Raw genomic sequence first — 14,805 nt, forward strand, 5'->3', positions numbered from 1 at the left:
ATTTAGAGCTTCAAAGTACTAACCTTCCTCTGTTCCTTTTCATTCCTAACAGCTGTTCCCCACTTTCTGACCCCTAACGGGCATTCGCACATCATCAGAATCACAAGCGTGATTATTATTATTATTATTATTATTATTATTATTATTATTATTACATGACTGAAGAACCTCTAGGTTAAAAAAATGGTTTTAAAAAAATCATTGTTTTCTGTTTATTGTCACATTTTACTCAACAGTCCTACTTTGTTGGAAATTGGGGTTTTTTTTTGTAGTGTGTTTAGGAAAGGATAGTATCCTATACAAATACCATCAAGCAAAGTGAACTGTATTATAAATGAGTAACCCATTAAACAGAACAAAACTAAAATGCGTACAGAAAAAACTTTGTGCTTCCCCGTTAATAATCTTTTCCCACTCTGATAAATATCACAGGCTTCTTCTTTGATCTGTTTTATGAAAAAAGAAGCAGCAGGGATTTGTAGCCATCAAGCAACTCTTGTATCCTTGTTTTTTTCACTCTTACTCAAAGCTCCACTCTTATCTGTTTTAAATCCCTCCCTGTACGCTCATTTTCTCAAGTTTTGTTTTCTTTAGGGCTTAATTTCTAATCTTTGCACAGGCTAGTGAAGCTCCATGGCTTTGATGCTTGATGTCTTCATTGCACTTAACAGTGCTGTCAGTCCACATGGGGAAACCATTTCAGCATTAATACCTCGCAGGCAGGAACAAACCTTGTTTTCCTCTCTCTGCTGTCCATAGAAAACAAAGGTCCTCAAGGACAGTGAAGTTAATGTTTGCTCTCTCAGGCAAGCTGTTTATTCTTAACTGTTGGATGTTGGTAAAACTGACACAATCATGAGAAGAAATTCGTCCCCAAAGGCTTTTGGGGAAACGCTGCTCTCCAAAATTCCTAATCAAATTAAAGGTTGCCTTAAAATAAATGCAGTTTCTGTGAAATGTCTCTTAAAGCACTGGTGTTAGTAGATTCTTTCTTTTGGCTTTAACACAAGTCGTCATTTCTTTTGACACCAGAAATAGCTTTATAAACTCTGAATTGTGTCTGAATGGTGCCACTTCTTCCACAGTTTGACTCATCCTTATACTTTGTTTTGTTCACATTAATTATAGATCAGTGCCTGAGTGCAAGTACAAAGCTGCCACAGCGAGTCTGAGATGTTGACAAAAGACAAACCCTTTCAGCGAGCAGTTTGACCTTAACTGTAGCTTCTGGGAGAAATAAAGATCAAACCCAAACTACATTACATGCAAGTCATGTAGCACAATTGTATTTCTTAAATATAGTTATATAACAGAGATGTTGCCAGAACTTAAAACATTTTATGCCAAAGTTTTTTTTAGGGGTATTGCCTCAAAGTTTATCCAAACATATAGAAATGTTTAAGATATAAGTTTAGTCCTTAGAGTACCAAAGAGTTCTATCTGTGACAGAAGTATATTAACATCTGGTATTTCAAAGGTTCTTATTTCCACAGTATGCTTCAGGCATTTCTTTTGCAGAGGCTCAACTCACACTGGAATGATCTCTATTAAAAAAATAATAATTACATTAAAAACATTGTCTGTCGCAGAGCAACCAAGAGGTTTCAATCTCGCTTTTACTCACCATTTAACAAAAAGGTCTTGAAATGGTTCATTAACTCTAGTTTTGCTTTTATGTGAGCACTAACGCCAGACAGATAATTAAAACACGACAAAATCTTAAAGAAAGGGATTGTCATCTCCCCCCAGTCGGGCTTTTTGGCTTCCACTTTTATACTTCATTTCAGATATACTGAGAAGTCAGACACCCACACAGATAATTGCCTTTTTCTCCCAATACAATAGGCAGAGGTGCTGTTTTTGCTCAAGGCTTGAGGGTGAACTTTGGCTATTTATCTTAGAAAGTTTTCAAAGTGTAATGAAACAGAGGACATTGTTTTTTGTTGGCTAGGGACAGAAAAACTGTGAAGTCATTGGTTATAAGTTTCCCTAAAGTCAAAAACTAGTCTGGTGCATGCAAGATTTGTGAGGTGAAGCTTTATACTCTGGAAAATTGTGAATGGCTAGTATAGGTTTGAATGTTGTATTTACTGTAGCCTTGACAAATTATGTTTGTAACAGGAAAAATAAAGGGTGGAAAAGTAGTTGTTTTCATTTTTTAGACCAGTGTGGGCCCAGGTAGTACTGCAGTCAAGCTGGGGGAGGTCCCTTACCTTAAAGGGAACATATCTTACCCTTTTAAGACAAGTTTATATTGGTCTTAGAGGTCCCCAAAACATGCCTGTGAAGTCTGTTGCTAAAAAACACTCCAGTATTTTTTTTTTCATTTAATTTTTTTATCAATTTTTTCAAGACAGTTAGATGTGTATATCACAAACAATAAGACAACATATATCCCACACCCAACAAAAACAAAACAAAAACAAAACAAAACAAAAAAACAACAACAAAAAAACAACAACAAAAAAAAAAGAAAAACCACAAAGGGGGCACAGACTTAACAGAGCAGAATTGTCGCTATAACATAATACATACCATACAGTTCATAAAAACACTCCAGTATTGAATTTTTGCATGTCTAAAAAGCTTTCTGTGTCAGCCCTGCTCAGAACAAGCTGCTTCTGTGTCTGTGGTTTTAAATGTTAATGAGCCATCTGACTCCACCCCTCTCCAGAAATGGATGTGGCTTAATGGGTGTGGCTCTCCTGATCCTCCTCTGAGCTGCCAGCTCAGAGGAGGATCAGGAGAGGAGGGTGAATCTTTCTTCCAAGTGGGGAGGGCCAACCAAACCTGAGGGCAGGAATAACTCCCCACATGACGTCATCAGGGGAAAATCTGAGAACAGCTTGTTGTAGCATACATTATCTGAAAGGTGGAGAAAGAGAGGGGGAGGGAGTGAATATTTTTGTTACTTGAGGGGATTGTGGACAGGCCAGGGGCACTCATTTATAGCTAGAAAAGCCTGAAAAAGGGATTTTGGCAAAATATGTCCTCTTTAAATAAAACAAATTATAGAATTTTCAAAAAATAAAATCAGGTTTTAAATGATCAATAAATACTTGATTACATGTCAAAATGTTTTTCAAGTCCAAGCACAGCCAGAAAATTTACCTGACATGATAATCTTTTATCACTTATTTTGGCTGATATACAGGACCAGTGTCTCAGTTTAGTTGGTGCTGAATTAACTGGTGACACTTCATTAAACAATCCACTACTTCCTGATTAGAAGCATTTATCAGTTCCTTTGGAGACATTGAATTTCAAGGAAGGGGTTTATGGAGTATTTGTGTAGGAATTTGTGCCCTTTCATTCTGTAGAGCATTTATGAGGGCAGGCACTGATGTTGGACGAGATAGCCTAGCTTGCAATCTCTGTTCCAGTTCATCCCAAAGGTGCTTGATGGGGTTGAGGTCAGGGCTCTGTGCGGGCCAGTCAAGTTCTTAGACACCAAGCTCTTTAAACCATGTCTTTATAGTCCTTGCTTTGTGCTCTGGGTCATAGATATGTTGGAATAGAAAAGGGCCTTCCCCAAACTGGTGCCACAAAGTTGGAAGCATAGCATTGTCTAAAATGTCTTGGTATGCTAAAACATTAAGATTGGCCATCACTGGAGATAAGGGGCCCAAACCCTGCAAAACAGCCCCATAGCATTATCCCTCCTCCACTAAGCTTCACAGTTGGCACAGTGCAGTCGACAGGTAACTTTCTCCAGGCATCCATCAACACCAGACTCATCCATCTGACCGCAAAACAGGGAAGCGTGATTCATCACTCCACAGAACACGTTTCCACTGCTCCATAGTCCAGTGTCAGTGCGCTTTACACCACTCCATCCAGAATTGGACTTGGTGATGTGAGGCTTGCATGCAGCTGCTTGGCCATGGAAACCCATTTGTAAAGGTCCCACTGTACAGTTTTTGTGCTTACAATAATGCAGGTGGAAATTCAGAATCGGTTGGCAACTTTTACACACCATGCACCTCAGCAGCCGTTGACCCAGTCTGTGGTTTTACGTTTGTAGCTAAGTTGCTGTTGTTTCTAAACTATTCCATTTTCTAATAATTTCACTTACAGTTGACTGTGGAATATCCAGCAGGGATGGAATTTCATGAGCCGTCTTATTGCAGGTGGGATCCATCACAGTACCACACTTGAAGTCCCTGAGCTCTTGAGAATGACCCATTTAGGATCACAGTTGTTTGTAAATGGAGATTGCATGGCTAGGTGCTTGATTTTTTACACCTGTGGCAATGGATCTGAGTGAAACGACTGAATTCAGTTATTAATAGTTGTGACCAAATACTTTTTTTTCCATTTAGTGTACTAGATGCTTTGTTTTATAGGATGTATATAAGTTTTCAAAGTCCCTAGTTGGTCTTTTGCACACAATGCTGCTTCTTAATATGCTAACAGAGGGATAATGGCTGTTTAGTACTAACATAAGAGGCTGTTCCACTGCTGTGATAAACTCTGATAGCCAAATAATCAGGATTCCATCACAAAAGGGTAGAATTGCATCATGTTTGTGTTTGTTATCAATAAAATTTTATATCAGCATTATCATTTTTGTATTTAACATTCAAATTCCTATGAGATGGAATGTACAGTACTACAAGAAATATGAACCCAGTTGGCCAGATGATGGTTCAGTCATTATGGAAAGAATTGGTAGCTTTTTAATGACCACACAAGGCCTTTTTTTATGAGAAATTTTCATAAATTTAACAAATTTTCATCAGGTTTTAGAGCAGTCTTAATTATTGTGTTGTCAGTTAAGGCATTCATCTTCTTCTTTTATTGATGGATTTTTTTCATGAATGCTCCCAAACACCAATAATGGTAAAAACTTGAAGGTTATCTTTTACGTCTGAAAGTAAGTCTTCTTTTTTACAGCAGGTGTAGTTATTCAAGGTTGTGTGAAAAAATGTTGAACATATTCCTTTTAAAGTACTTGGGTAAACAAAACTTGAAGATATTCTTTAAAAACAAGTTAAGAATTCCTCTCTGATGTTATTATTACAAACTAGGTATTTTCACCCAGTACTTACATTCAGTAGACTGTAGCGGTCCTGCTGGCTTGTTTCCAGTTTGTTACTTCATTCTGGATGTGTTATCAAGTGTCTGCTCTCTGTTCCTCTGTTCTGGCACTGAACAAATTGTACCCCGCTGTGAATCCACCTTGGAAGAGGCCAATTTTGTTTATTTCCTGCAAAGCTTGAAATTTACTTTTGGTCCCACTCACTGGTGCAGCTGCTGGTCTTCAGAATAAACATTTCTCCCCTTCAATCTTGCAAGAAATATTTTTCATGAAAGAATACATGCACCATTTTCAAAACTACTTTGATTGAGGAATAACAGTCCTATTATGTCAAAAATTCAAAATTATTGTTGTAAGCAATACATTGAAATTGGTAAACCAGGGGTTCCCACACATTTCAGCCCATGACCCCTTAATTAACAAGTGGGGACCCTCACCATCCTAGGATGTGGATAAAGCATATGGTGTGCCTCAAAGCATCATGTACAAATCTATATTTTAGGAATTATCACACACATCACTTAGATCAAAGCATAAATCTCAGTTGATAACTTTGCTTTTATTTTACATCTAACTCATTTTAAGAATTTCTTTTTATCATGGTAAATGACTATCATTGTAAATTTATCTTTATTATAATTATTATTTTTATTTATTTATTTATTTATTTATTTTTGAAAGCATCCCAAAACCCCAGTTCCCCAGGAGTGGGGGACTGGGGCTTGTCAGCTGAGCTGTTAGCATTAGTAGCACTAGCTCTTAGTGCCAATAATGTTTATATTGCTGTGTCTGATATTCTGACTTGCTGCCCACACTGACTGTGGAGCCATGAGTTAGTCTGCACATTATTTATGCACATCCACCCAAAGGTGAGAGAACAATCAACAACTTTAGACTGACACAGACAATAAAAATAACAGGATCTAACGTCCGTTTCACGTCAAACACCAGTGTTACGGTTTAGTGAGCTACCATATTAACTGGTGACTTTGCATTGAATTTGTCTGTGGTTGTCTTAGTAACAGATGTCAACAACTTAAAGAACTCTTTTGATTAGTTTTTCATTAAATTTTTATCTTAGCATATTTTAGATATACTGTAACTGAAAATATATGTATGCATTTTTAAATTTCATTTGACTTATTTTTTTACATATGTTGTACAAAAGTCGCTGACACTTAAAGTTGAAAGTCACCAGTATATGCAAAATACAGTAAGGGTTACCACCTTTCCTGATTCTCTGTGCAGCACCATCTGTGAGCCAGTGGCGTCACTCTCTCTTCAAGTACCAGTGGGACTATGCATGGCAGGGGCGTCCTCCCTGAGCCATGTCTAGACTCGGCCACATACCTCAACTGGGCAAGAGTTGGGTGGCACTGTCTTGTATGCCTTCCCACCTAGTCCGTCTCTCCTGTTTCTCCGTGGCTACAGCCAGGTTTCCTCCTCTGCCTGGTAGACCGCCTTCTGCTCCATGTTACACTGTTCCTTTGGGTCAGCATTGTTCCAGCCTGTTCTGGTGGGGCAACCAAGTCCAAGCCTGCCCTGGGCTTTGTCCCAACAATGTCAGTGTGATGTAGTCAATCCTCTGCCTCTGTCATTGCACATATGGGGCGCATATGGCCAAGTCGTGGCCCCCTTGTAAGTGGGTGGCCTATGTTTGAATCCAGCCCGTGGCGCTTGCTGCATGTCTCTCCCCAACTTTGATGTCTCTGTTGCTGATTATACCCACTGTCCTTCTCTATCATTAAAGGCATAAAAGCCCAAAAATATGTTTATTTTTTAAAAGTAGCCAAAGGAAGTTGCTACAATGGGCTTAAATCAGCAAAAATGGGTTAGAAGTGGGCAAACAGTGGGGAAAAGAAGGGTAAAAAGTGACAAAAAAAAGTTTTAAAATGTCAGGAAATGAACAAATTGCACAAAAATGGGGTAGAAGACAAAAAGAAGTAGCTTAAATTGGCTACAATTGGCAAAAATGTGGTGAAGTGTGGAAAAAAAATGGTAAAATGTGTCCAAAAAGTTCCACAAAGTGGCAAAATTGGCTAAAGCAAGAAAAGTGGGTTAAAAGTTGGCAGAAAAAGAAGTGGCAGAAATGGGTTGAAAAGGTGTTGGAAATGGTTTAAAAATGCACAGATAAATGATTTTAACATCTTAACACAATTACAGGTTAACACACTTTTCAGCTCCAGAATGAGATAACTGTAAGCCAGGATGCTAGCCCCAATGCTTCTGATCCAGCACACATACATTGCTATCATCAATAAATCATGACTGAGGAGGGCCCACTGTCTGGGTTTGTCAGGGGCCTAGACAAATCTTTAGGCAGACCTGCTGTCAATCATTATACATGGAGACTATATTCATTTAAAACATCTGGTACGTGAAGTATTGAAGTATCAAACATTTTTACAGTCTTAGCCATTTTATTGTATTATTTACTATGACTCCCTTCACTGCTTAGTTTCTTCTGGTTTTTTTGCAGTCTCTGTGTTTTAGCCTCAGTGTGCTTATGTAAATGATCACGAACTTGTGAGATGAAAGGCTTCACAGTGAGAAATGAAAAACAAGCACATTTTCTTTCCTATAACTTTCCAAATCGATGTCAGTCATATTGGAAAGTAGCTGCCTCTGGCAGTTGTACAGTTTCTTCTGAAAAGTTGTGTTATTTCTCTATGAGGAATATGTCCTTTTTATTGAGAATCACTATGAAAAATGCAGCAAACACAAGTGGGAGCATTTCATCGTGGAGCTGTTCCTGCCATGCTTGGATGCACCTCATACATTTTTGTGCACAGAGGAAATCTTTCATTTGTAATATTGAAGTCAGGCAGGCAGCTAAACTCAGCACCACTTATAATGGAATCATGGTGATTTTGCATCTGTCACAACTTGAATGTTTTTGTCTTTTTCATTGTTCATTGTAAACAGGAAAATATTGACATTGAATCAACCCTGAGAGGGAATAATTGACGAATGCTAGTAAAATGCAAACTCAGTCTTGAACTAGTGAGTATTTTCTGTAGTATGAAAGATTACATGTAAATTAAGCAAATTACCTGTTTATTTTCCCTGCTAATCCTTTTGTGTCCAGGTGTGATGGAAACTAGTAAATGTTTAGGATTTTTATTACATTTCTTCTTGAAAAATGACTGAAAAGATGATGATTTTCAGAATAATTGTATACATCATCATCATCCACAACCATTGAGATACTCCAGAAAGTGCTTTCTTTAGAAGTTGTCATCTTCTAGCCAACATTGATCATTACCACAGACCAATAATGATTCATCTTTATAACAAAATATACAAAATTCCTCTTTGGTTAAGGTATTCCATTATTTATCTCCATGTGACAGCAGAGAAACTGCTGTTAAAGGTTCAACCTTCTGCTTAATATCTCCGGCAGCTGCAGGATGTAAATCAAATAAATGATGACCTCTTCACTAAAAGTCAGACTGTATGGAAAAGGTCTGCTTCATCTCCAGTTTTAAAGCCTCTGAATGACTTTGAAAAATCGATCGCTGGTGTTTAATTTGTCCAATATGGCATTCTTCTGCATGAACTTGAGGAAGAACAGGCACATTGAGTCAGTTTGTGTTCATTTTAATTGAGTTTGTTCATCATTTTTATCAAGCTGTGTTGTAAAATCGTAGTTTTTGAGCCACTGTTTCTTTGATGATGTCAAACAACATCATTTTTTGGTAAATGAAGTAGATAAATGATAATAAATATGTATTTTTTAAATCTGAAGTTGCCAGTGGCTGCCTTTCAGTAAAAGCATGCCGACAAAGTAAATGTCCCCTGGTGGGCAAAACATATCTGAGGGAGAGTATGTCAGATATTGACAGTAACATCAGTTAAATATATGAACAAAAATAGGCATTTAAAGTAAAACATTGGAAGCCAAGAGTGGTTGTAGTGCAAAGAGACAAAGATTTCAACTGGAAATAGATATTGAAACAGGGTACTGTGAAAATAACCTAAACCAATTAAACAAAGGTGTTGTAGTGCAATAAAATAAGATATCAATTTATCATAATAAATATAGATATATGGTGGAATGGTCTAGAAAAGGTTTAGTAGTGCTTTAAAAAGAAAAAGTTACAGCAGTGACTGTTGAGTGGTCGTCAGAGTAACTCTGTGACTGATGAGTGGTAGTCAGAATAACTCTGTGACTGTTGAGTGGTCTTCAGAGTAACTCTGACTGATGAGTGTTAGTCAGAGTAACTCTGTGACTGTTTAATGGTCTTCAGAGTAACTCTGTGACTGGTGAGTGGTAGTCAGAGTAACTCTGTGACTGTTGGGTGGTAGTCAGAGTAACTCTGTTACTGTTGAGTGGTCATTAGAGTAACTCTGTGACTGATGAGTGGTTGTCAGAGAAACTCTATGACTGTTGAGTGGTCATTAGAGTAACTCTGTGACTGATGAGTGATCGTCAGAGTAACTGTGACTGTTGAGTGGTCATTAGAGTAACTCTGTGACTGTTGAGTGGTCATTAGAGTAACTCTGTGACTGTTGAGTGGTCATTAGAGTAACTCTGTGACTGTTGAGTGGTCATTAGAGTAACTCTGTGACTGTTGAGTGGTCATCAGAGTAACTCTGTGACTGTTAAGTAGAAGTCAGAGTAACTCTGTGACTGTTGAGTGGTCATCAGAGTAACTCTGTGACTGATGAGTGGTCGTCAGAGTAACTCTTTGACTGTTGAGTTGTCCACAGAAATAGTGAAACAGGATACCACAGGTGAGTCAAGTGTGAAAATAGGAGGGTAAGGCATGTGTTTCTACCCTGAGAGTCAGAGTAAGCCTTTAGAAAAGCTAAAAATTCAAGTGTATCACTTGTTAAATCTAAAGTTTTGGGAAACAAAAGAACTCCACTCCTCAGGCTTTTTTTTTTACATTCATTTGCAGATCTAAACAGGCATATGCATCAGATAGTATGCAAGTAATGATATTAAATTCTTACTCAATGTGATCCCAAGAATCAGACGTGGCTTTCATCTCTATTCCCCAAAAGTATTTTAATATTCCACCAAAGGAGAGCAGTGGGGAATTACACAGCAAATCAAAAGTAACAAACATGACATTTGTCACTTACAGGGTAAACAATGTCAGAGCTGTTGAAGCATTAGGAACTTAAAGATTGTGTTTACCCTCGCTTTCTCAGCTCAGATCGAGAGCAGCACTTGTGTAAAATCCCAAATGCCACAGGGGTTGTTTACTTTGTAGGGGAGTTTTTTTTGTCTCTCCACACTTTTACTTTTCAGTCTTTCTTGTACCTGCAGAATCCCCGCAGAGCCATACACAGTTGGAAAAAACACACAACTTTTATCCCAGTGCTCTTTCAGAAGTCTGCTCTATGCTGCAGGGGCTCAGTCAATGAAAGGTCAAGCCTCGTGTGGAGTAATTAAAAATAGGCTGAGACAGATTTTCCTCCAATGCCATACTAATGTAACCAAAGTTGAGTTGATTTCACTTATTTAGAGAAGAATATACTGCATACTTGACCTCACAAAAAGTACCCATAGTCGCCAAATGTGTTCTTCTCTGGGTGGCTTTTTGTTGGCTGTTTTTCAAATAATGCAGCATTTCTCATGAAAATCACATGGATGAACATTCCTCCTTCCTGGAAACAGTTTTTTAAACAGTGAATCAAGGGGGCAAAATAGGGAACAAATAGAATTGATATTTAATTCTCTCTAATAGAATTTAAACCACCAGAGTTATGAACAAAAACACTTTTGACGGGAGCCACTTGTATTTTTTCCCAGGCAGCACTGCAGCACTACTCTGTCTTAGTGTGTTGTTCAGTGATGTGTGAGTTTGGGTCTAGCTTGTCACAGGTACAAATGACAAACAGCTGCTGTTTTGCCACAGTTTCTTTTAATCATGCACCAAATCTGAACTCGCTTGTCACAAAACACCAATAAAGTGAGCACTAAAGGCCTTTTTGGATTAAGTCCATCACCAGAACACGTATATCACATTCATGTGCTGTCAATTGTTAGAAATGACCTTCTTTAGTGCAGTCAACCCTTCACAGTTCTCACTGACTTAATTAAGCCTTAAATGTGCTGAACAACACATCACAACAAGTTTTTTTGATGTAGTAGAACATTATAAAACACCCATGCAACTGAGTGTGCTCCACAACAGAAAAGAAACATCCAAGAGATGAAAAAGCTGTCTATGGAAGCCCTTAGAGATCATCTGTTCATATTATTTTCTCCATTTTCCTATGACAGTGATTTAATTTGTTTATTTTTCTCTTACACATTAGTTGAGATATTGGCAAGACATCTAGCAATGACTCATTATCACAGCAAAGTGAAGTAAAATGAACTATCAATTTATGTATGTGTATGGTTCCTCTACACATATAATCTGTATTTTCCTTTTTTTAAGTAAGTGAAATGTTTTGAGTACTACTGGTCAACTTCTGGAGAATTAAACAACCGCTTCCTTTAGTATTTATATCCTGAAACTCAGGGGAAAGTAATCTGAATTATCTTTATTTATTATTTCTTCTTTATTTATCAAGATCCCCATTAGCACCAGCATTGACTATTCTTCCACATACAATCATTCACACCTACACATGATACAACATAAACTTAACAAATCGCTGGTGTTGGCCCAAAACCTCGAATCTCCAATATCACCTATTTTAGGGCATTTTAAAGAGTTTTTTTTTCTATATAATTTAACACTAAAAAGTCATATCCGGCATCTTTCTGACACTTTTTTATCGTTGCTTTAAAATTTGTTTACACCGACTGACGGTTGTAAAGGGTGACCAATAGCACTGATTTATAAAAAACAATTTATTTCATGAAAAATGGAGATACAAAGTTTTGGCACAGTGCCAGCAAAATTAATTTTTTGGATTTATGAAAACCTTAAAGTCTCTGTAAAGTGATACAAAAAATCTGTATTTTATGTTTGTTGTACGACAGGCCACTGTGTTATCAACCGCCAGATCAAATTTGAGTCGTGAAAAATGTCTTTGAAAAATCATGAAAAATGAGGCAGTAAAATTGGCACTAGGATGGTGTGGGTGTGTCTGTTAAATGAGCTGAAGCCACGCCCACTTACTAGAGGCAGGAGCTTTATTAAAGGATTAAAACAGGATTAAATTTACTGTTTTCTGGTACAAATCACCTGTTATGATATTTTTAATGATCTGTAGGCCACTGCAGCTGATAGATTTGGGAAATTTACCTCACATTGAACAAAAACACATCATGTGACAGACTGTTAACTTTCAATGAAGGCAATGAAATCAGCTAACAGCAGACTGTATTGAGATGAACTGCTCAGGGATTTTATATCATTGTAGCATTAGGAATTCTCCATCAAGACTGATGATGTCATGGACTTAAATGGTTGCTCTCTGAACAATTTTGTAGTGTTCTAAGTGCAAAATTCAGTCACACATAGATCTCAGTGTTTTCACATGTTTACAGCAATCTTATTCCAACATATAGGTTATTTTAAGAAACAAAGTTTGGATTTCACTTTACAGGGATGTTAATAATCCTTAACAGGATTTATACTTCAGAGTATTTAATTTATGGATGACAAAGAACTCCCACAACACATTTCCAAGTATCCGCTATGCTCATTCAAATTCATTAGTGGTATCTGTCAATCTAAAGCACCGTCTCTGAAGAGTAGTTTAAGAAATGAATCGTAAAAACAATAAACCTGTAGCTTCAGAGGCTCAGCCTTAACCTGAGTTGACTCCACATTCAGCAGTTAAAAGGCAGAGGGGAGCGTTTATTTTTTTTGTCTGAAGCTTTTTGTCAGAGGGAAAACTCTGCAGTGAAGAAAAGACATCAGTATTTATTTTTGCTCTTGTCCTTTCTGTTCTTGTTGCATAAACATCAGACGAGGGAATGAATCATACAGAGGGACCGTGAGTCATTTTGTTTGTTTAAAATCAGACAATAATGTAATGAGACAAAAACCATCATAGTTGACTTGCTATTTAAAGATCTGTGCTAGTTTTTGATTCATTCCCTGTGTAGTGAAATGTCTCAGTCATTTACATATTCTACTTTACTTGTGTGTCTGGCTGTGACATAGCATTTTCATTTGCACAGAGTTTCTCTTGGCAGGCATATATATTTCACTCACCATGAAGAAGCCATTAGATTGCCTCCACTGTACAGTAAAATAGTGTAATTCAAGCGTTAATCTCCTGAATGTGATAAAATGTTATTCTCGGACTGATAAGGGTTTCTGCAGGGCTGAGTGTTTGATTAAATGCAGAGAGATGGTTTCCTGAGGTTCTGGGAGGGTGGCACTTTTCCACAGGAGGAGGCAGAGTCAGTGCCTTAGCAGAGCTGCATGCTTTGCATTTTTGTTCTGTATGCTAACTGTTTATTTTTTGTGAGTAGACTGCTGAGAAACACATTAGCTTTGACATGTATATAAGGATGTTTGTTATAATTATTTAAAGTGAGTCAACCCTTTTTTGAATTTATCTACCTACTGTCTTCCTCTAAAGAGCTCCTCTGTACTATTTCAGTAATCAAAGCCATCCATTGGCATGCTTGAATAATGGTTCTCACATACAGTATTAGCCCCAGATTGCACAGGAGTGCAATGTGTAAGTGGAGGATACGGTGCACTATTAATAGCTCCCATTCATTCATTACCTTTTAGGATTGCTATTGATCTCTCAGAGGCTGTTTTAGGATTCAGTCTGTTGCTGGAAATCCATACATGCCAGTATGTTATGTCATACCATGCAGACGTGCCTTATGGAGAATAAAATACCTTCTTCCCTCTGTGGTGGCTTTGTATTTGAATCTAGATTACCATGATTGATGGGTTTGGATTTAGGTTGAAATCTTTTTCTTTCTGTTGCAAATGTTTTTCAAATGAAGGGATAAAAGGCTCACCGGGTTGAGACGTGTAGTGGAATATTTCAAAAGGAAGATAAATGTTTGCGGTTGAGGAGTGTTTGGTCAGCAGGATTTTGGATGTTACTCAGTTCCCAAAGGTTGATTGAATTTTAGATTATGCTTACCCACCAGCATGCATCTACATTTTGTCTTCATTTTGCAAGTTAAACAGTTGATGGGTGGAGTTAGCTGGAAGAATAACAGTGGGGCAGCTCTGCTCTGCAAAAAGCATCTGCAGAAAGTTGCAGTTTATCAAGGTCTATTATTTGCAGGATTATAGTGATATCAGAATATCAAACTTATGTGAAATACAATTAATAATTTAATGATACTGATACCTGTTTTGTCACCACTGCCATAAAACGTTGCAGACAATCTGCTGCACTATATCTAAATTACCTAAATATTGCAGCATATTGGCACCAAAATTCTAGCAAGTCATGTGTGCAATAAAACAGCATGCAGGTGATGTTCGTGAAATTTCATTCCTCTTAAAGGTTCAGTTTTGGTTTTGTATGTCTTTGTCTCGATAGGAAAATGGATGGAGTTGGAAACCAGGGAAAAATAGAGTTGAGAAATCAGCCACAAGCCAGGTTTTAGCCTGGGCCTCTGGCTTTCAAGGACGATAGCTTCTGTAAATGGGACTTGCAGATAGAACAACTAGTCTACAGGCATCCTATTACAAGCAATTTTGTTGGATTTGTTCCTCTCCTATGCAGCTGTCTTATGAAAAGATTTCAGGTCCTTAGAGTTTTGATTTTTCCAACACTATCAATCATTAAAATTACAGAAACTGCAGAAACTTGTTGTAACTTGGGATATCCAAGAGTATCTAAGGATAAAACATTTTGACAGCCTT

General features: G+C 37.5%; 1 protein-coding gene across 1 annotated transcript in view; it reads left to right on the forward strand.

Annotated features, from left to right (window-relative positions):
• The window catches only part of vps50 (VPS50 EARP/GARPII complex subunit), a 203,554-nt gene that overhangs the window by 162,988 nt on the left and 25,761 nt on the right, over positions 1-14,805 (forward strand). The gene's annotated exons all lie outside the window — the stretch shown is intronic.

This window comes from Cheilinus undulatus, linkage group 16 (assembly GCF_018320785.1).
Source record: "Cheilinus undulatus linkage group 16, ASM1832078v1, whole genome shotgun sequence".
In the NCBI taxonomy this organism is placed as follows: domain Eukaryota; kingdom Metazoa; phylum Chordata; class Actinopteri; order Labriformes; family Labridae; genus Cheilinus; species Cheilinus undulatus.